The sequence below is a fragment of the Neopsephotus bourkii genome, unplaced genomic scaffold (assembly GCF_033783945.1).
Source record: "Neopsephotus bourkii isolate Nb327-2 ecotype Australia unplaced genomic scaffold, CSIRO-AGI_Nbou_v1 NB_196, whole genome shotgun sequence".
NCBI lineage: Eukaryota > Metazoa > Chordata > Aves > Psittaciformes > Psittacidae > Neopsephotus > Neopsephotus bourkii.
In genome coordinates this window covers 7347398-7369445 of record NW_026900709.1, presented here as the reverse complement: position 1 = coordinate 7369445, position 22048 = coordinate 7347398, and the positions used below count along the sequence as shown (strand labels likewise).

The following is a 22048-nucleotide window of genomic DNA, read 5'->3' as shown; positions in this document are numbered from 1 at the left end:
TGGGCAACCCATTCCAGTGCCTCACCACCCTAACAGGAAAGAATTTCCTCCTTATAGCCAATCTAAACTTCCCCTGTTAAAGTTTTAACCCGTTACCCCTTGTCCTATCGCTACAGTCCCTAATGAAGAGTCCCTCCCCAGCATCCCTATAGGCCCCCTTCAGATACTGGAAGGCTGCTATGAGGTCTCAATGCAGCCTTCTCTTCTCCAGGCTGAACAGCCACAACTTTCTCAGCCTATCTTCATACAGGAGGTGATCCAGTTGCTTGATCATCTTCGTGGCCCTTCTCTGGACTTGTTCCAACAGTTCCATGTCCTTTTTATGTTGAGGACACCAGAACTGCACACAATACTTCAGGTCAGGTATTCAGGCAGGTGCATACACTAAAATTCAGATGATCAATCAGGTACAGGCTTCATATACACAAAAGAAAAGCAAATATCTGAGAGGAGGGAAAGGAGAAAGAAGTATAATCTAGATGTTTTTCTCCTAACTGCAACCCAATGCTAAAAATCTCAGCTTGCACTTATTGTCCCTGACACAGAGAGCCACCACAACAACTGCAAATCCTGACCCTATTCACATCCTGGCAGGTTAAAAACAAAAGGACATGTGGACTTAATTATCCCTGTTTGAAAACAACCTCAGATTTGGATACAAAGCTAGAAAAGCTCTAAATGTTTTTTGCCCAAAATGATTTAAAAGCCTTCCAAAAAGCTTGTTTTAAAAGCAAGATTCTAGCTCAAAAGACCCACCCATTCAAGATGGCACGAATACCACAAAATACTGTGACTGGGATAGAAACCTCAAGAACATCTTGGACCACTGTGGACTTGAACCACACAGAGCCATCAGTTCTCACACATGAAACACAGCATCTATTTCTGAATCATATCCCAGCTCTCTCCTCACTCTGGGACCCTTCAGGTCCTTTGGTTTTCCAGACTGCGTGTACAGTTGCACTGAGTTGCTCTGAACCCCAAGAATAGCTGAAAACACAGGTCAACATTTTGATCAGCCTGGATACCTTGACGAAGCTATAAATGTGCACCATCCAGACATCATTGTCGGAACAGTACTCAAAGGGACTCAGACAAACCTTCTTGCTTCACAGATCTCTCCTCTACAACTTAAAAACACAGTGTCAGTGTTTGGAAATGTTATTTTTTCACCTGTTTACTTTAAACTAATTTCGCTGCTGCAAAGGCATTTTCTCTCTTCATTAGCAGGCTTTTCACAAAAAAAATAGCTTTCCTCCAGCTTATGTATTTTTATAATTTACTCAACCAGCATGTACTTGCTCATTTTCCTTTCAACTAGCAGCACAACCATGAGAGTGAAATTCAGTGGATGAAGCGGCTATGAAAAATTGCTTAACTGTGACCTTATGCAGCCTAGTTGCGACAGAAACCCTCTCCCATTAATCAGTTGCACTTTGACTATAGTATTGACTTTGTTCTCTTTATGGAGCCTTTCATTGCAGAAAGGCTGGTGGATAGCTCAAGAATGTCAACATCACATTCAGATTTCAGAGCAGCAAAGAAGTAAACAGGAGGAGAAAAAAAAAATCTTGACAAAATTCTTCTGCAGCTTCCAGATGCTGCAACACGTACTTTTGGATATGTGGTGTGGCATTTTCCTGTGTTATTTGAGAAAGTGTGTAATCAGCCACTTGTTGGGCTTATCACACAAGAATTTGCCAGCAAATAACTGTTATCTCTCAACTATGAGAGATGTGTCCCTGGCTGACATTACTGATTAAAGAGTTCCTGTGGTGTGCAAGTGTGGAAAGGCAGCTATTTTAGCTGGCGGTAGACTGTTCCCCGTTCATGTTATTTAAAGAAAAGGATGGTGCTTACACAAAGGACAAACAGCATCATAGCTGGAAAGGCAGAAGCAACCGTGAGTCTCTAGCAAAATAAGTTATAATTCAGCATCAATGCAAGATTGTTGATGGGACGTTACAGCAAGGCTGGCAGGCCACATTTAGTTTGATAGGTATGATATTCTTACTTATGAAGCTGTAGGGATCATCCTGACTAGAAAAAGGCAGTTACAGAAGCTTTTGTGTCCTCCACAATGTTCCACTTGTGAATCCTGGGAAGTCCTGGTCAGAGAAATACATGCAGCAGAGTATATTGCCTACATGTCTCTCATTTCTCAGCAAGTACTCTGGGGGTAGCCAAGAGCCACAGGAGCATGGGAAACTTGGATTTCTGCAAAGATACATTGAACAGTTAGACAGCAATCTTGCTGGGGGCAAACACTGGCTTTGGAATCAGTGCCTGTGCAGCACTCAGTGCTGTTGTCCTAATGGTAAATGGTTTAATAGAAAGAGACAACTCCAAAGTCAACACCACACATAGTTGGGGCTTATCATCTCAACAGCCATGTCTGACCTCTCTCTTAGTTGTCAGGGAAGAATATCTTCTTTTTATGCAGGCAAACCCCAGAAATGTCATATGGAAATTGAACAGGGGAGACTGAGCACCTGAAATGGAAGGGTTAACACTTTTTCCTGAAAAAGGGTGTTATTCCCTCCATAACTGATACCAAAGCAGGTCTGGGAACAGTGCATCCCAACGAGAGAGCATGTGGCCTAATTTGGCATTTCTTCCACCAGCAGGAGGCTCTTCTGCAGGCTATTCACCATCCAACTGAGGTTGGCATCTTTGCCTGGTTGAAGCTGACATGCTGTGCCACATTATGAGTGGGAACAGGACCATCCTAGCAGATTAGCATGAACACAGGCTTGCCAGAATACCAGTATGTGGATAATACTTAAGTGTTAAAGGGGCTTCTCTGTCCAAAAATGATGAAATCACAGTCTGTCTTCAGCTTGCCCAGCTACAGTTAGGAAATCTGTCACAGAGTACCACAGCTGAGCTCAGCACACCTCAAAACTATGTCTGCAGCCCATGTCAAACTCCATTTCAAGAATCAGATTTGCTACAGGATATATATATATGGTCAGGTCTTCAGAAGCAAAGTGTGAAAGCCTCAGTAGACTGGTTATTTTTCTTGCTGGTATGCCTTGTTCAGCAGCAAATCCCAATTAAGAATTTCTTATTCTTTTTTTTTTTTTCCCAGGGTAATTTATATACCTCTGTGCTTCACAGGAAACTTTGTAGTGAAGGAAAAAGGTTAGGGTCAGACTCTGATGAAGCTTATGCAGATACACAAAGTGGGGAGTAAGGTGGGAGAAGCCTCTCCATTTCTTACAGCCTTGTGGGGTTTAAGCAATAGTGAATGCACTAGCTCCATTTGCTCCTTGGAGAGTTACTCTGGCCAAGTCACCTGGCATGCTGCTGTGTCTCAGCAAGGACTGAGGCTGGGTACCTTCAAAGATCGCAGAATATGAAGTGCATTTCTCCAAGATACTGGTTGCACAAAACCAGGCCCTGTGGTATGTAAGGCAAGGAAGAGTCATATGCGGTAGATCACCATCAGCACAGCCCTCTTGGCATCCTCATTTAGCTTTCAAGGTTTTTTCCAATCTGTGGATGAAAGAGAGACCTACCATTTAAACTGAACAGGTGATTTACACAAAAAGTATACTTCAACACCCTTCACAAGCAGTTAATGTCACCTCTGAATACTCTTTTCAGAAGGTTTTCATAAAGAGAGGGAAACCACAACTGTATTTTGCACAAACAATGGCTAAAGCGTTTGACGCTTTTCAGAGGTGCATGTTGAAATGCAGAAATACTTTTAACCTCAGATAAGATCTTGAGGAAATATTTGCTGGGCCTCAGAGAAAATGTAAATCAAAACTGCCAGAACTGTGTCAAAATGTAGATTTCATTACAGTTTACTTATTTAAGCAGAGAATGAAAACAAGCAGAGTTCTGGGCAAGTTTATGGTCCTGTATCTACTTTTAGATCTCCATTTACATTTTACTGTTTTAGGAGTGACACAAAGGTGGCACGTTGCTGAATTCTAGGTGTGCTTCAGTAGCTGGAGCAGAAAGCAAGGAAGGGAGAAAGGCCCTTTAAACCTGTGCAGTCATATTAGACACAAAGGCTTTAGAAAATGAAACCACCACTTTCTAATGCAGAAACCACTCTCTTCCTGCTCCTGAGCAGGAGCCTTGGTTGGGGCTGTGCTCCATTCTTGATGTTTGACCTCTCTGATCTGTGTTTTCTCCCTTAACCTGAGGGCAGAGGAGGAATAGCAGCTAGCACTTAGGTAGGCTGCTTAGCAGAGATGTGAAAAGCCAATGGATGCTTCATCAGGGCCACTGGGGACCCATTTTAGAAGGACTGAGAAAGCCAAAAGCATCGCCAGCATTATGCTGAGCTGTTGTTCTCTGAAGTCCAGTCTTCAGCCAGACTGTGAAATCGGAGGGCTTAGAACTGAGACAAGGGTAAACCCAAATACAAAATAAGGTCTCTACTACCTTGTTTCACTAGTCTCTCTAGGGCATGGACACCACAACAGGTCATTGCCAGGTTCATGATTCTAAACCAACATTTTTTCCTCTGCATTTTTTGAAGCGAAAAGTAACATTCTGCTATGATAGCCAAGAATAAGCCCTGATTATCTCAAACAATATATCCAAGCTTCTGATGCCTGACAGCTAAGACAAAAGGCTATTGCCATGTGATGGATTAGCACTGTGACAGCTTCTTCCTCCCCAGGTTAGTCCTAGTGATTACCCCAGTCATTGAGAGCCAAATTTTGGCCATGGTTTCAGAAATGTAACACCACATGACAGAATAAACTCACCCTATACACCAGTAATCTAGGCAAGAATGAGTTTACTTACAGGACAACATAGAAAGTAAAGAAACCTTGATCTTTGTTTCAATACCCAAATGGCTGCTAAGTCAGGTGAAATTTGGAGTGAACAAATTAATTCAAGCTTTTCTTACCAGTTTTGCTCTTTGGCTCTAAAGGAAACAGTAGAAGCATTGCTACTTTTCTAGCCAAGAAAGACTTCGGAACTCCTGAACAGTTTTTCTTGAAATAGATTGTATGACTCCCACTGCCAGCCAGGGGGTCATTCCTTCCAAGAGATGCCTTCAGGCCACTCATCTCACTGTCATCTTCCATAATCTCATCTATTCCTTATCCCTAACCCAAAGGGAGAAGCCTTTCCCACACCAAAGCATTAGGAAGGTGTTGAGCATTGCCTCTGTGCTGTACCCTGCTCACTGGCATAACGGAGTGGATGACTGCCCTGAGAATGGGGATAGGTTCTGTGCCTCTTGCTAGAAGAAATGGTGCTCCCTTCACCAGGAGCCAGCTCCTGGCTGTGCAGGCTTGTTACACACGGTGCGAAGAGGTGCATTTTGTGGTAGCTAGGGGTTGTTTCATTTAAATAAAGGAAATATTTTATTATTTCAGATATGCTGCTTTCAGATCTGTCCTCTGAGAAACTGAGATCACTGCAGCCTGGAGACCAGCCAGGACTCCAGGGAATTACAGTCCTAGACTAATAAATTTGATCTGACCTAGAGCAACCATAAACCCTAAATAGCCCCTCTTACCTCACTCATGTGACTCTAAACTTACCATGGTGTTTCAGACTCTGAGCATGGTCCATGCCTTCTTTTCCTGAAAGGAAAGTTTGATAGAAAATTTGTGTCTAATGAAGCATTCCTGCTAACCTAAATCCTTCCTATTAATTCAACATACAACCAAAAATAATAGTCTCTTGTACTCCGCAGAAGATGACCAATCTTAACGCATTCCATTGTCTCCCCCAGCCTTTCAACTTCAAAGCAGAAGTCATTCTCATCTTTCCTTTGCTGGCCTAATCTCAGCAGCTCTCTCAGAAAACTGATGAAATCAAAGTGTAACCTGGGATCTCCAGCAGAACTTGAGCATGTCCATTTAAAAGGCCTCCTACCTCCTGATAAAATAATGATTCAGTGTCACACCAAAGAGTTCTGTTGTCCCCCAGCTCCCACCAAGCATGGTAGAAATCACTGCAGCAAGAATGAAACACTTTACAGCAGTTAACCCTCACAGCACTCCAGGGAGGCCAGGAGCTTGAGCCAGGTAGGGGAAACTGTATGCCCCATCAGAAGTAGTTTACAGCATAGCCTGATTTGTGCAGAAATACTGGTGCATAGCATACAAGTATGTTTAACTGATTCTGAAAACTTGATCCTAAAACTTAAAATCAGGTTTGAACCACAAGTAAAACAAAGATTTGGTGTGTTTTGTCCCGAGTCCTGCAGAACAGACAGAACTAACTTTTTGTTCTTCAGGTTTTCAAAGGCAACTCTGTGCTCTAAACCCACATTGATGTCCTACATTCAGACAAAGAGCCCAGATTGTTTGCCCATTGTTCACATGCACTCATTTGTGATTCACACAAACCACTCCATGGCTTTCATTGCCATCACAGCACACTTAAGGATCAAAATCAAAATTTTGCCTCCTGCATTCCCACATATGCTATGATTGCTTGCCTACCAGGGGAGCCCTGATATTCTCATCTACCTTCATGAAGGATCATTTGTCACTTCAAGCCCTCTAGCCACCCGGAACATGGAAATTCCATTTACTAAATTCAGGTTGCCTCTCAGAAGAAGAGGAAATGCATTCTAATGCAGAATACCAAGTTAAACATGGAGAATAAACCTAAGGGATTTGACACAAAGAGGTTTTAGAGAGACAGTAAGCTACTCTGAAAATAACTTAGCACACAAATTAATAGCTAATTCTTCCTCTCTTTAATACAGACTTTCACAAATGTCCCCCTACCCAAAAGTCAAGCTCTTGAAAACCACTGGCACCTTAGGGAGATCCCTAGCTGCCTTCTACCATGGAACAGATTACTTAAGGATTCTAGCCTTGGATGAAACTCATTGGGCATTTTCAAATGTTGCATTTCCACACCAAAAAAGCATCCAAATCAGTTGGCATAAACAACAGTCAAGCTGCCTTCTCTTTTTGCCAAGAAGAACTAGGTCCAATGGGACTTAGTAACCGTATTTTTTTCCACCATAGCTTCTTTTGTGGGTTCCAGCTGTGGAATGGTCTCCAAGAGTCTCAAGCTCAGGAAGGCAAGGGCATGGGTCCAGCTCCACTCTGGGACATGGCAGGCAATTCTCAGAAATCTGCAGGAATTCCGTTTCTTTAAACCAAAGCTGGATTTGACCCTTATCAAATTCTAATGTAACTGGCACAACTCGTACATTACAGCCTTCTTCTCTTCATTTAGTTCATAGTTCAAAAACTAATATTCCCCATCTATCCACATTTCACAATGAGTTATTTGTTTAGTAGCAAAGAAAAGTGATTAAAATATACAACATGGTGAAAATCACATTCTCATCTTCTGCATTGCTGTATAATTCATGCTGAAGAACAAATGAGTTTACAGCTCTGGGACTGTCTCCAAAATGAGTTACATTTGTCCTGTTTCCCATTCTTGTTATAATCTTTGTCAAGACAGTAGAATGATACGTCCCATTTGCTGTCCCCTTCACAATATTTGTCATACTACTGCAATAATAGAGTTGTTGGTTGCCCATATACACATCATGAATTATTTGTTGACATAAGGAAAGTTCTCTTGCATTCTATTTGAGCAATTCATCTTTCCCTTTAAATCCAGAAGCAAGTACTGATTATCATTATTCCTTTTTTGGCTTTTAGGATGAGATTTGCTACTCTCCACCTTTTGTTTAGACGGCGTGGAGAAGGAGGGGTGGGCAGCAGAATGACAGACACAGTGTATCACTTTCCTAATTGCAAAGAGGGATCCAGGTGTTTGCAAACATCAAACCTACTAATATAATGCCACCGGCCCTAAAGGGCAATAATAGCAACAGATAAATCACCTTTCAACAAACACACCATTAGAGCATTCATCTACCCCTAAGCAAACAGCTTTGAGAAAACTTATCTTCTTATGCATGCATTTCTGCAGAATTGATAGTCATCAACTAGCAACATTTATTTAAGCTTCCATCAAAAATGGGTATGGTCTGGGTGCTGTTGAGTAAAAGCAAATAGGAAAAGAAAAAAAAAAAAGAATACATGGTAAGTGGATGCAATGCTTCAAAATTAATGGAAAAGGAAGGAACAAACATCACTCTGTTTTGCTCACACTACTACGAATGCCTCACATGGCAGAATACTGAAAGGACATCAAGTGATTACCCAGAGCAAGCAATTCCCTCTTGTTTTGAAGGCTTGCCTGCTCCTCCTTGGTTGGAAACTGTGTCCAGCCCAAAGTTCCATTGAGTACACTTCAGTCAGATGCAGCCTTGTCAAGGACCCATACTAAAGCTAGCAACAGACACAGGTCACATAGCAAAACAACCATGCAACATGCTGCCCACACAACAGCACGAGGGAAGAAGCCTTCACTTAGGAAAAGAAATAAACATATCAGCAGAAAGCCCACTAGGAGAAGACAATCTCTCCATGAGCACCAATTAGATCCATGTGCACCAATTAGATACACCTGCTTGTGAAGTGGGTGAAGGAAGGGAATTTGCCCCTGATAAATCCTGATTAGCAAAAGAATTTGCTCTTCCCAAGTCAAAGAGCCAGGGGGCTCATTGTAGTGTAAGTTTCTGTAAACAAGCAACTGATACCACATGACAGCTAGAAATTAACAACGGAGACTTTCATCTCCCCAGTGGGAGACAGAGGTGGCCAACAGTATGGTGGCCCCAGCAGCCGCAGAGGCAGAATGGGTTGTGGACCTGATGTGACCTATGCACACAGAAACTCAAGTGCTTGTGCTCTGACATAAATGATCCAGAGACTCTTTTAGCTTTATCCTAAACTGAATGTCATGAGCCAGCTGTGCACTCACTGCATCTTTCTTTAGGAGGTTTGCAAGCTTAAGAATCCTAAATGACAAAGAAATCAAACTAGGGGGACTGCCATTAAAGCCACTCACACAAAAAATTAACTTCTCTTAACACAGAAACAGAAGCCGCAATATGGCAGTCAGTTTTGTATTTAGAAATTAAATTAGTGAGAATGTTGTCAGTTTTTTTCAGAGATGATACATTCTTCGTGGATATTTTTTGTATTGTTGTTTGAAATATGCATTCCCAAATGTGAAATATAGGTGTGAACATTGAGTACCAGTTGAAAAAAAAAAAAAAAAACCAAAAAAACCCAACAAAAAACAAAACAACAAAGCCAACCAACAAAATACATAAAACTGTGACAGTGAACAGATGCCTAGAGAGAATGGGAACAGAGAAAGTGTAAGTACACTCCTTCATCCCCCTAATACCAGCCTCCCAGCATCCAGCTATTTTCAGCTCAAGAGATGTGCTCCCTATAATAGTATTTTCCTTCCCTTACCCATACAGCAAGATGTCAGCTGTCAATGATTTTCAGCAATGATCTAGAAGGATTTCTAATTTTAGATGAAGATGGGATATTTCACACTGGTTAAACTTGCCATGAACAAAAAAGAAAAGCAACAAAACACAAACACCCCCCAAAATCCCCCAAACATGTCAGGCTTTCCAGAGACAAAATGCTGCCCAGTTTTTACACACATCTGTCAGTCAGCCAACGAAGTAGGAGAAGGAAACGGTGACCATAGATTCCCCAGTGAGAGCCAGTTTTGCATTTGCTGCTGTATGCAAAAGGTGTGTAGGCTCAAGTCCCTTTCATACTCCCTAAGAGCAAGACATTTTATATATAGACAATTACTTAGATCTTTATTTTTGGTTATACATGGCATTCACCTCCATAATTTATTGCCCTTTGTTAACTACAGCAGTTACGTTTATGCAAAAGCAGAAGAAGGTATGAACACCCAGGAACCATCATGGGTTTTCACAATGTACTGCAGAAGGAAAGCAAGCAGTTGTGTAATTATTCCAGCATGACATGTTCATGCATAAAATTAGGCCTTCTCTCCAAGCACTATCTGTCAATAAGCCCTGTAAATCTATAGGAGAGCTGTTCACGACACATTCAATTTTGCCTATCAGTACGATGTCCAATTACTTGAAAAAGGGTGAAAGACTTTATGCCACATCTAAACATGATAGACATAACCTTTAAGTACTGGCAAATGCCAAGATGTTGCTGGCAGTAGGCATTCCGAACATGTTTGTGTTTTCCTTTGTACATGCTTTTCCTCTTTTTTTATATAAATGCAAATTGTTAAGTATTTTAAAACCCTGCATTACCACACCCCCAAGGAGCAAGTTCAGAAAATGGAAAGAAGTTTTACACTACCTAACCTTCTCTAATACATTTAACATAATGTAGCATTTGTTACTGCCACGGGTATTAAAGTAGCATTTCCCTGACCCCCAGTTTCAGCATAGAAGTATCAAGTTGTAACTTCAGCATTAAGTCCAATCACTGAGACGTGCACAAAAGGAAAAAAAGGTAAAATAATTTTGTTGTATTGTCCAAAGTAAAATTCATCAAAAGCCTCTGCTCTATCTCCAAATTGTAAAGCTGATCTGTACCTCAAAGCCTTTTGAAAGGCCAGCATGTTTTTCTTCTTAATACTTCCCAGCAGGGAGCACAACAGCAGGTCTAGTTTATCTTAATTATCTCTCTTTATCTCCACAGGAGAAAGAAATTACTGCCAGTGTGTTGCTGGCTAGAACAGAAGTTGAAGAGCACAAGTCATCTCCATTTCTCCACAACTATTCCTGTGGCTCAGGTAAGTGCAATGGAAAAACCTGAGAAATGAAGTGGAGACCAGGAGAATGTATTTCTGTTGTTCTGGGTTGCATGCTGTAACTGGAAGTTGACAGTCAAAGTCACAGTGAATGTAGAAGAGAGAAAGAATGTTTCTGTGTTTTATCCTTACTTACCATACAGGAAAACAACAAAGAAAAAGCTGGTTGCAGTGATGGAAACAGCATGCTCTAGTAAAGACAGAACATTAGGAAACAGTCTCTGAGTTAACCAGAAAACAAAGATAATGAATACTAGGGATATTTGCAATGCTGACTGCCCTTAAGACAAAAAGAGACTTTCAGAGTTTCCGTTGTATAGGGCACTGTGTATGTGCTAGCCCATTATGCGCTAGTTGCTGTCAGTTGTTGACTTTTCGTGAGAAACTGCTGCTGCTTTTCTTTTGGCTAGCTTAAAGAGCAGGTATCTTGGGGTTTATATTCCTAAGAAGATGTTGTAGTCTTTGATTTGATATGGCTTACTGGAAATTGTGCTTTCATTGCTTTGTGGCAATTTTGGCTGCATCTTTAATAGTGTCGTGGCTGATTTTAATGTGCCCTTGCTTTTGGCTCTTTATTATTAGAGGAGTCCCATTCTGTTTTCAGCAGGGCATCACAAGGATGTGCTGCCTTAGGATTCTGATAAACTGCCCACAGAAGTTGATGGGAACTAGAACAGGATTCTCATGTGTTTCCTAGGCCTTCATTAATGAAGCAAAAGTAAGATCGTAACATAAATCTGAGCTACTACTTTCTCATGTACTTTGTTACTCTGTGGTGATCTTTCCAAGACTGCCTTTCTGTTAACTTTTCATGGCCCTGAGGAACAAACTTTTGGCATCATTTACATCCTAATTGGAGCTAATAATTTAGCAGTAATTTCCAGAAGTGTTGATGGAAATATTTAGCATGTAAGTCTCAGCAGAACTACTTTGCAGAGGTAAAACAGAAAATTATAAGTCTGCCAGTTCATACCAGAAACTTTGCTCTGACTGACCTTGTATCTGCTCCACATGTTGAATAACCATAAACAGCACAAAATCACTGCCTCACTGACCTGAACTAGATTATTATTATGAACCTTCCTCTGTTGAATATTGTATATGAGATAGTAAAACTGAGTTCAATCACCTTTTGTTCCCATTCCACTGATAGTTACTGATGGTGAGTTATTTTTCCTTGACATTAAGAGCTGGATTATTTGCTGGTGCACAGCAAAGTCCATCAGATCAGCTTCAGGGACTGTGGCAACCTGCAGGTCTCCATTATATGGAAGGCTATGGTTAGGGCTTTTTTGTCCTTGCTCTCTTATGTAAAGGCGCAGTCAGCAGACTGGGTCATCACTAAAAAGGAAGCTCTGGGTGTAAGATCCCCCAGTTCAAAGGGAAATCTTAAGCAGACCATAAAGCTAAATAGATGTTGATGAGTAGCCTCTCCTTTATCCTCATGCAGTGAAGGATGGATTTACAGGACTGAAGTCAGCAGGAAACCCTTTCAAGCAGCTTTGAAAATTTTAGCCAAGAAGCCTTTTCTAGCAGACTTTTGGCAGCATATGTGCACCCTTCTGGTTTCCTTTTTGACAAGGTTCATGCTTCACATAGTGAAGGATTAAAAATCAAAATACGAGTAATAATAATATATTAATTTCAAAAGCTGGCAAGCTTTTTCCCTCCAAATCAGGAAGCGCCCTTGAGCCAGCTGGACAGACTGAGTACTGGCTATCGATGCTATTTTCCAAGGCAGAAGTCATTTGATTACCTCTTTCAAGCATAAATCTTTATCCTTTATCTCTTTGAAACATGATCTGCATCTTGTAGCTGTCTATAAAAAACTAAGACCCTGATTCTGATAGGGGCTTTTAGGACGATATAGCTGATAAATCCAAGTGATGATAAAAATGATGACTGCTTTAATAAGTTGTAAAACTCCTACTGTTGGCCTGTAGCCAGCAAGTGAATTGGTTGCCTATTTCACTGTTCTGAGAATCCCACAACAGTCTGACAAATCTAAATCTTATTCCAAGGCGTGTGTTTGAAGTTACAGCCATATAGGCCTCCAGGACTAGTGGCCCAGTATCTGGCCATGGCTTTTATGTCAGAAAGCATGGGGAGGCTTCATAGCAGCAACAGTAATGAAAGTGACTGTCTAGAAAAATATCCACATCCAAAATACTTACCCACCTGCAGTTTACCAGTGATGGCCCAAACAAATTGCAGTTTGCTGAGCTTTTCTCCTATGAAAAATGCAAAACCATGGTGGGAAAGAGCGGCTGAAGCATTGGTGGCACTTTTCTTCTGAAGAAATGGGGTAGGGATAGCATATGTACTTCTCTGGTAAGCAAACCTTGGTTGATGTGGGGATCTATGCTTAGTGAAAGGAAAGACTCCATTTTGTACTATGTGCAACTCCTAATTCTGTAAAATGACAGACCATGCATCGTTCATGTCTGTGGTTCATGCTTAAGACTGTTAGACAGCTGTTTACTTTGTGCCATATTTACTTCTGTTGCTGAAAGTCCGTTGTTATAGATTATGCAAGAAAGTTGTTCTAACTTTTACTAAGAGCTGGAGACATCCACTTAGACACAACCATCAAGAACCATTTCCTCAGTCTACTCTTCTGCACATGTGAACCATTTTACAATCCAGGGGAAGAAAAGCTATCCAAGCTTTACAGTTCTTCCTTCTCTCTCCGTGGAAGGCCTGTTTTCTTCCATAACTGGCTCTATGGCATTTCCAAACAGCTGAGTGTTTTCACTCTTTCTAGATAGATTTTTCTAAGGAATCGGAACTCTGCTGCAGCATTACATTAAAAATAAATAAATAAATAAATAGAACGAGCACTTCCACTACAAGCAGTTTTTGCTCTTTCACTGCAGCATGGCTCCCATCCAAAGCCAATTATGTAAACCAACAGCACCTCAGCACTGTTACCACCAGCCATGTAAAAGGAAGAATCACACCTACTCAAAGCTGAAAGCATTTTCAAGAAATTTAATTATTTCCTTACTTTCCCACCTCAAGCGTACTTTTTACCTTACTTCAATCTAAAACGCCTTGGGTGTTATTCATCTAGAACATATGGAGCACTATATAAATCCAAGTTGTTGCTAATTTTACTTAAAAGTCAGGTTTTATTTTCTGTTTTTGCTTCTGCCTGTTTACAGTCTTTGAAACATCTTTTTGCATTGCCCCAGATGTCGCTTCTCGCACTGCTTCATCTTTTGTACATGCTAATCTTACCTCCTCAGTGCATGTGATATTTTCACTTCATACAGTGATGGGGAGAAATGTAATGCCAAAAACTGTGAAAGAAAATGGCAAAATGATTTAAGTTCATGCGTCTAAATTCAGTATCAATTAAGTTTAATGGTCAAGATCCTTTCATCGATTTATGAAACTGTGTAGATCATGATTTCTAAAGGAAAAAGTGACTTTGAGACAGGTCTATCTAATAGAGAGATTTCTCTTTATTTTACAGCTCACTGTCTCAACTTTAACATACTGTGGAAATAATTTGTAGCCTTTGTTATCATATTAGGCTTTCAATGATATTGGTCAAGAATTCCAAGTAAGCTGATAACAGCTGCTGGGAAAGCATGTTCCCTGTGCTGCAGTGAGCTATAAGATGGAATAATCGAAGCATGATTTACTTTCATATATGGCACCAGTGGGCTCTCTAGAATAGCTGTCAGTTATACTCTGGAGGTACAGCAAGTTGTTAAATGTCGGCCAATGTTGTGGTGGTCTCCTAGCATGTTTTTCATTTAACAACTGGAATGCCCAGCAGGCTGTACTCATTTCCAGAAAGAGTTCTTCAAAAGGAAATAATCTCAATTAAGATGTATAATGTTTCATATACAAACAACACATATTTTAGCATAAATATTGATGCTGGTTCATGTATGCAGTCATTATACTTCCTAAATGAAAAATTATTAAATGATTTGTCCATGACACTGATTGGTGAGTGATTTCTCCCTGTCCTTAACCCACAAGCCTTTTGTTACATTTTCTTCCCACTGTCCTGCTTTGGAGAGCAGTGACAGAGCAGCTTTGGTGGCACCTCGTGTCCAGCCAGGGTGAACCTCAGCACAGACATAAAAGGTGCAATATGACTGTGTTGTGGGGAACTTCAGAAAGCTCAGTAAGGTCCTATCTCAGCGTATCATTATGCTCAGCAGTACCTGTTGTTGCAGGTAATATGCTGTTTGCTTGCTGTCCCTGTTTGAAGATCTGTGTGTGCAATGCTGTTAAGGCCGTGGAGAGCTCCATCAAGGAAAAGAGTAGTTCCTTGGCTTAAAAAACTCAAAGAGGCCTTAAGAAATCCTGTTAGTTCTGCACAAACACAGCAGCACTAAATTATAACCCAAGAATTTTACCAGGCTCACTCAAGTACAGCAAATAGGCGCTGGAGGGTAAAGAGGGATTTGCTTTCCAAACAGCTAGGAGAGGCATTCATTTCACTACATTAAACAAATATCAGTCTGTTGATGACAGTAAAAGTCAGTTGGACATCACAAGCTGTAACTTGTACTGTGGGCTATTCAGGACTTGGCATCCAAGGAGGAACTGAAGAGAGTACAGCAAAGCTATAGAAAAATGCAAGAGATCGGTGGGTTTTGGGTCAGCAAGATCCAAGCACCACGCCATGAAGATGGAGGGCAGGTTTCTTCCATGCACCAGAACTAATGTTGATAGTGCTACACTGTTCATTCATGGTCTCCTGAGAGACTATCTGCCTACAGAAGAAGCGCAGCATACAGAGGATTCTGTGCAGGAGAAAACTTTGTCTTTACTTAAGGTTGTTAAAATGACTGTGGACATCAGGAGAGAACAGTCCCTGGACCATGAAGAAATAGGAAAGGAAGAAAGGGGGAGGGTGCATTTAGAGGAGGAAGACTTTTACATCCTCTTTGCAACATGATTTTGAAAGTCCCAGGCAACCTGGCCAGAAATAGGCAGGTGATGTTCCTGATACAGTTTGGACTCCCCTCAGCTCCCATGGTATCTAAATTCCCAGACAGGCATCCTTTCTTGCCTGCAAATATACTGGCTTAGTCTTAGTTATTGTAGAGGGCTCCCCAGTGCCTGACCAAAGGTACAGAAACTCTCCTACTAGGAAAGAGGAACCAGGCCCAGTTCATCCCTTGTGTGTAGGAGTGCAAAAAGCACCCGTATCATCCTAAGAGAACTCTTACAATGCTTTCTGTAACCCTGCAGCACTGTATATGACTAACCCCTACCACTCGTCTTTCTTACTCCTTGTCTAGATGATGGCTGCAGGTGACCTTGAATCTCTCAGTCATGCACCTTCAAAGGGACACCAGTTATCTGTAATACAAGGAAAGGGAACTCTGACACACTGAATGATAAGGAAGATTTCCAGGAATGATTTCCATCAACTACTTATTCTTAATGTGGCCTGAGATTGAGGATTTTGTCACCAGCCACTCATGTACTGAATATTCTGTCAACCTGCAGAATGATACTGTGAGCAATCTAGGAGGCAATAGGGCATTCCATTCCAAATATCAAGTGGGAAGGTCCCCCTTGATTTGTCATCTCCAACTGATTTCAGGGGGGCTGGATTTCCATTCCCTCCCTAACTCTTGCCCTGTATTCTTATATTCCCTGCTCTCCAGTACTAACACATGCTTTTTTGTGGAATTTAAGGCCTTCTTTAATTTGGGGTTTTTTTAAGTATAGCTGTCCTTCCTGATAATGTAGACACCCCTGCAATTACAAATCAGAGCACACATACCACCAGGATCAAGATAAACTTTCTGATTAAAGAATTGTTGCTCCAGGCTTGTATTCTTCAGTGAATTCAGACCTTAAAGAAACTTTACCTGAGATTTGCAGGAAAACTCTGGTGAGGCCAGTATTTTAGTACTGCTCTTGAATCCCAGCCTGGTGGTTCTTTCTGAAGACTGTCATTTTGCTGGTGGCATTAGTGCTTGTGTGGTTGTGAGAGAGAAGTTGGGATGAACTGGCCAATATTAATATCAGTACACAAACATGCAGACTTCCAAAAAAAGAAGAAAGAAATGTAACTTACCTAGCAGTAATTTAGAAAATCTGATTTCTTATTTGTTCCAGTGATGAGAGGCATTTTCTTTGTCTCAATCTACTTCTCAGCAGGGTCCTACACTGATGAAGTATCATCAAATTGTCAGCTTCCACTGAGAGAGACACCCACACGGCTCACTGATTGGAGAGATGGGAACAGTGACAGGTGTTTCTAAAAACTGTTCGGTTTTAAAATTAAAGGAGAAAAAATATTCCCTTTGTGGAACACGTATCTAAAATAGAACAAAAATAGAAGTTAGCCCATGAAAATTTTGTTGGGACAGACTGAAGAAGACAAATGAGTCTAGTTAGTGTAGCAAGGAACTAGGTGGCAAAAGTTTAAGGAAGTCAACCTTGGTGCAAAGGACTTCATTCTAGGTTAGCTGAAGTCTTGAGTAAAGTGAGGCTGCTGTTGGGGTTCATCAGCTGATAGGATGCTGAAAATGGGTTAATTATTCTTATGAATAACAACGGTACCTGCACTTACATGGGCTAGGATGAAAATGCAAAATTTATGCAGTACTGGTAGCACCACTTATTATTCAAACTGAAAAGCTCTGCTCACAGCAAAAAAACATATTTCATTTGCCTTATTAACCATTTCAGAGGGAGAAATTCTCATAGATATTGTTCCTCAGCAATCTCCTCAGCTAAATGGGGGCAATGCCAAAGCCCTCCTTTTCCACAGATGAAAACAGTGTTTTAATTTATGTGAGGTCCACAGCTGCTGAAGTTAGGAATGTGACAAGAATGTCTGTGATAAGATGAGTAATCCTACCTTCATCATGAAGTGAATAGTGTTCAATAAATAAGCCTGGGACCACATAAGCAGAGAGGAGAAAGAACAACGTTAAACAGCTTCTTGTGCAGTGGTTCTTTTCCGTCCCCTGCATTGTGAGATACAGGCCCTCTGGGGACAAATAATATATGCTCATGCAATTAGAGAATGCGTGCACACAGGAGGGTTAATTAAGGTCACACATTTCTGACATCTCCTAACTGCGTGTTTGAGTCTGGAGTCTCAGAGTTGTGTGTTCCAGGTGATTGTTTTTAACTTTTGTGTTTGTCTAACAGAACATAAACTGTATTTGTGTTCTAAGACCAAACAACCATTCAGTGTCCTCTCTTGCCTAACCCCGTTGAAGCCCCCTCTTCCCACCAATGCAGGATCCCTTTTACAGCGTAGATCATGGTCAATTCCCTTAAACATCAGCTTACAGACGAATGAACAATAAAAAATAAGTATTTTCTATTTCTTTCTGCTACTCTGGGAAAAACAACACCAAAGCTGAACAGCCACCAAAAAACCCTCAAAACCAAGTCTTACCTTTAATGTAGGGGTATGCTAAAAACACGACTGGTGTGAGGAGGCAATTGAGTGAAAAGGGAGCATGGAGAGTGTTCATGGTAGACTACTGTGCAGTTCTTTTGTGTAGAACACAACTGAAAGGTGCCATATACATTGGATAGATGCATGCCAACTGAGCAAGGATGTCTGATCCATTCTGTGCTCAAAATAATTCACCTTGTCTGTCATGTAAGGACCAGATGCCTTCTCTGAACCCCCTGGGTAAAGGGGCTTTTCACAGGCTATGAAGAGCACCAGTCTGGCACCTCCACCAACTGTCCGATTGGTTGCTGCCACTACTGCAGCTGAGGAGCTGCTGCTGCAGCCAGGAACTTTGTACTCCGCCTATCACTATTAGGCAGATAAAGCAGTTTAATTACATATCCTGTTGTTTCTCTGTTTTCATCCCCATTAGCCTTCTTTTGAACATACCTGACCCCTTTATCATGGAGCTGAATAGTTCCACTATATTTAAGCCTCCCAGGACAGCTCTCGGTAGTAAATTTAGGCCAGACTTCTTCCTGTCTCTCTCCAGTAATTTTTCCTCCCACCATTCTTACCTCATGTGCAAACCCCCCTGGAAAAGTCTTGCAGAAGTTAAGAGAGATCAAACCTGTAGGAATCTATAGAAGCGTAGCAGTCCTCTCTTCTGGAATTGAAATAGAATGCTGTCTTCTGCAACCTGTTTGAGCCATCCTACCGGATTATATTATTTGACAAAGATGTTAATTGTATTCTGTTCTATAGGATCTTCAAAATGTAAGGAAAGGTTATCATTGTCTCTTCAATTCTGCAGGGCTTTACCACAGAAAACGACATCACAGACTGTATAATGCAGTAGCCACATGAAGTATGCCCATGTCTCTTTTGTTAGGTGTCTTTTTTTATTTTTTGTATGAATTATTTATTACTCATTAATACCAGGGGAAGTGAATTGTGCTCCTGTAGAAGACCAAGAGAATGACAGAGGCAGCATGGAAATAATTACAGGAGTGTCTGAGTTCTCGGTATGTCTGTAAAAACGATTTAGTTGGTTGTAGAGGAAAAAGGAGGATGCTTTATGTCTGGTTTTGTAGGAAGCTCAAATACCTTGATGATGAGTGCTGTATAAGTATCATTATACAGTATGTAAACCTCATTTTGTATACTGATAATGAGCGTAATACACAGACACTATAGTCTGACATAGTGACATCAAATCTTAGGTGTCCTGGAATTTGGTGGGATGAAATAATCGTGGCATATGTATGTGAGGAGCTGAGCAAAAAGCAGGACAGCTGCCCATCTGCTCCTCAGTAAATCCACTGTGAAATGAGGAAGGGATCTCCAGGCACCAGATTCTTGCTCCTGAGCTCCACGTTGTGCTCCACCTGCAGAATATTTGAGCACCATCCCATAGGCAGGACCTTAAAATTTACTTTGCTTTTGCGATTCTCAAAGAGTTTTAATCTGTCCTGGGTACTGCTAAAATACTTAAACCTAACCGATTTTCATGCATCAGGGATACAATGCACTCAGCACACCCCTCATAATTATCTTGACCTTTTCTGTCAGGTGACCCCCACAGGCTAGCACCAATGAATTTAGTAGTGAACTCTATCCTTTTAAGATAACCCAGTGTCTTAATTTCCCTTCTGTAAGCAGTTTTACATTTTTTGGCCCTATCTTTGAAGGGCTGTTAGTATAATTAGCTGCTAAAATAAGTCATTCTTAAAAATGCAGGAATAAAACAACAGAGCAGTAGAAAATAGGTGCATCTTGGGGAGCTGTCACTGCAGAGAGGATGTGGCTGATCATCTGAGTGACATGAATAGACAAAAGGGTTATGGGGGGTTATTTTCAATAGATAAAGAGCAAATGTCTTTGCACTCTAAAAAGCTCTTGGTTTAGATTAAAGGAAGCAGAGGGAGAGGGTAAAAGGGAGATTGAACCAAGTAGGTGGAGCTATGAAGCAATCACACTTGGTTTCTTATGGGGCTTGTGGAGGGGCCCTCCCACTTTGCCCATGTCCTGGTTAGCTGTCCAGTATAAAGCACCAATAGGTATCAGTACAGAGCTACTGACAGCAATGGGAAGTAGAAAAATTAAGAGAGAGCTCTGTGTGTAAGTGCACGTATGTGTATAGATGATTTGTGCTGTGATAGTGACTGCAATGGACATAGCTCAGAAGGAGCGTTCCCTGAGGAGTGGCTGCAGTATCGCTTTAAGCTTCAATGGCACAGTATGTAAAAACCCCACAAACTGCAGGCACAGATTTACATATTTAGCCTGTACCATTAACGGCACAAACAGCCAGTGTCAGCAGCAGAAATGGGGAGAGGGGAGACGGGAGACTGGAAGATTATGTCAGTAATGCTTAAACCTCCTGAGTGGCCACAGAAAAAAAAATAGCCCTGTGCTACTCCCCCCTGCAGCCTTGTCCTCTTCTCTGCACAGGCACCATCTGATCTTGAAATAGTTTTAAAATGTCCAATGACATTTTAATGAACCAATCCAGTGAGGAAATTGCTGGTGTGGCTTCAATGGGAGATCGGTTCCTATTGTATACAATACTGTATGGGTTTGTCACAGAAAGCAGAGAAAATTAATAGCTCAGCTCACTATTAACATGAGGTTCTAAATTCTTTAAGTAAAATCAAAACCAAAGTGGATTCTTTGCACTCTTCCCCTGCTCCAGCATGGGACCCCTCCCACAGAAGACAGTCCTCCATAAACATGTCCCACCTGAGTGTTTCCCAGGGGCTGCAGATTTTCCTGATCTGCTCCAGAGTGTGCTCCTTCCACAAGGTTCAGTCCTTCTGACACAAGCTGCTCCAGTGTAGGTCTCCCACGAGACCTGCAGCAAACCTGCTCCAGTGTGGGTCTCCCATGAGACCTGCAGCAAACCTGCTCCAGCATAGGCTCCTCTCTCCATGGGGCCACAGGTCCTACTAGGAGCTTGCTACAGTGCAGGCTTCTCATATGATCACAGTCTCCTCTGGGCACTGGCCTGCTCCGGCGTGGGGTTCTCAATGGGCTGCAGGTGGAGATCTGTTCCCCCATTAACCTCCATGAGCTGCAGGGGAATCTGCTCTGGTGCCTGGAGCACCTCCTCCCCTTCTTCTGCACTGATCTCGGCGTCTGCAAGGCTGTTGCTCTCACATACTCTCACTCTTCTCTCCAGCTGCAAAATTCACAGGGTTTTTTTTCCCCTTTCTTAAATATGTTATCCCAGAGGTGCTATCACCATCACTGATGGTGTCCCTTGGCCAGCATTGACGACTGGGATGGGCTCTGTCAGACATAGTGGAAGCTTCTTACAAAAGCCAACTCCTTCTCCCCCAGACCTTGCTGTGCAAGTCCAATACATACACTTAAAAAGGCAGATGTGTAACAGTAATGCACACTTAGGTTTCTTTTAGGTTTCTAATTTTTCAGTTCTGTTGGATGACAGGTTTTCAGGCTTTCTACCTCATCAAAAGGAGCAGACAGCATTTTTTTAAGAGAAAGCTAAGATTCCCACAGACCCAGAGTTTGGAGCTTAAAGAAAACTATCACCAAATATGGGCAAGAAACCATGAGCTGGAGATGTTGAAACACTATTATTATTATCTGTTCTCATCTTGTCTTTCCCACCAGGCTTCACACCAAAGAGAACAGAGAAAATGCTCTCACCTGAGACAGGATGAATAAGCTGGTTACATTTTAAGAAGTGCCAGGCACCCGCAGCTCTGCTATCAGCGGGAAATGCAGGTGCTCTGAGAATAAGATCTGGTTGTCAGTTTTTTCCTGCTGTTGACTTGCCTTCTTGTTCTCTCTTCAGGCAGGACACAGTCCTGTTGCTTTTCTCTGTTATAATAATGGAGACATGAGGCTGTTCTCTGCCAGCTTTATCTGCAAGCTTAGGATCATTCAGCCTCTTGAGCAAGATATAAACTGTGCTTTCTGTGCTTGTGGTCTGAAAAACAGTGGTCAGGTTTAAACACCTTTTTACTCACTTTTCCCAGTTTATTT

The 22048-nt window shown here is 41.6% G+C and overlaps 2 long non-coding RNA genes across 2 annotated transcripts in view; both read right to left on the bottom strand.

The window, feature by feature from the left end:
- LOC133225799 (uncharacterized) overlaps positions 1-22048 on the bottom strand; it is a 145655-nt gene that overhangs the window by 39997 nt on the left and 83610 nt on the right. The window lies entirely within an intron of this gene.
- On the bottom strand, positions 13698-20891 carry LOC133224312 (uncharacterized). Its single transcript, XR_009728831.1, has 3 exons — positions 20780-20891; positions 16697-16845; positions 13698-15377 (listed from the first exon to the last, which is right to left on the bottom strand). It is a non-coding gene; the product is annotated as an uncharacterized LOC133224312 (long non-coding RNA).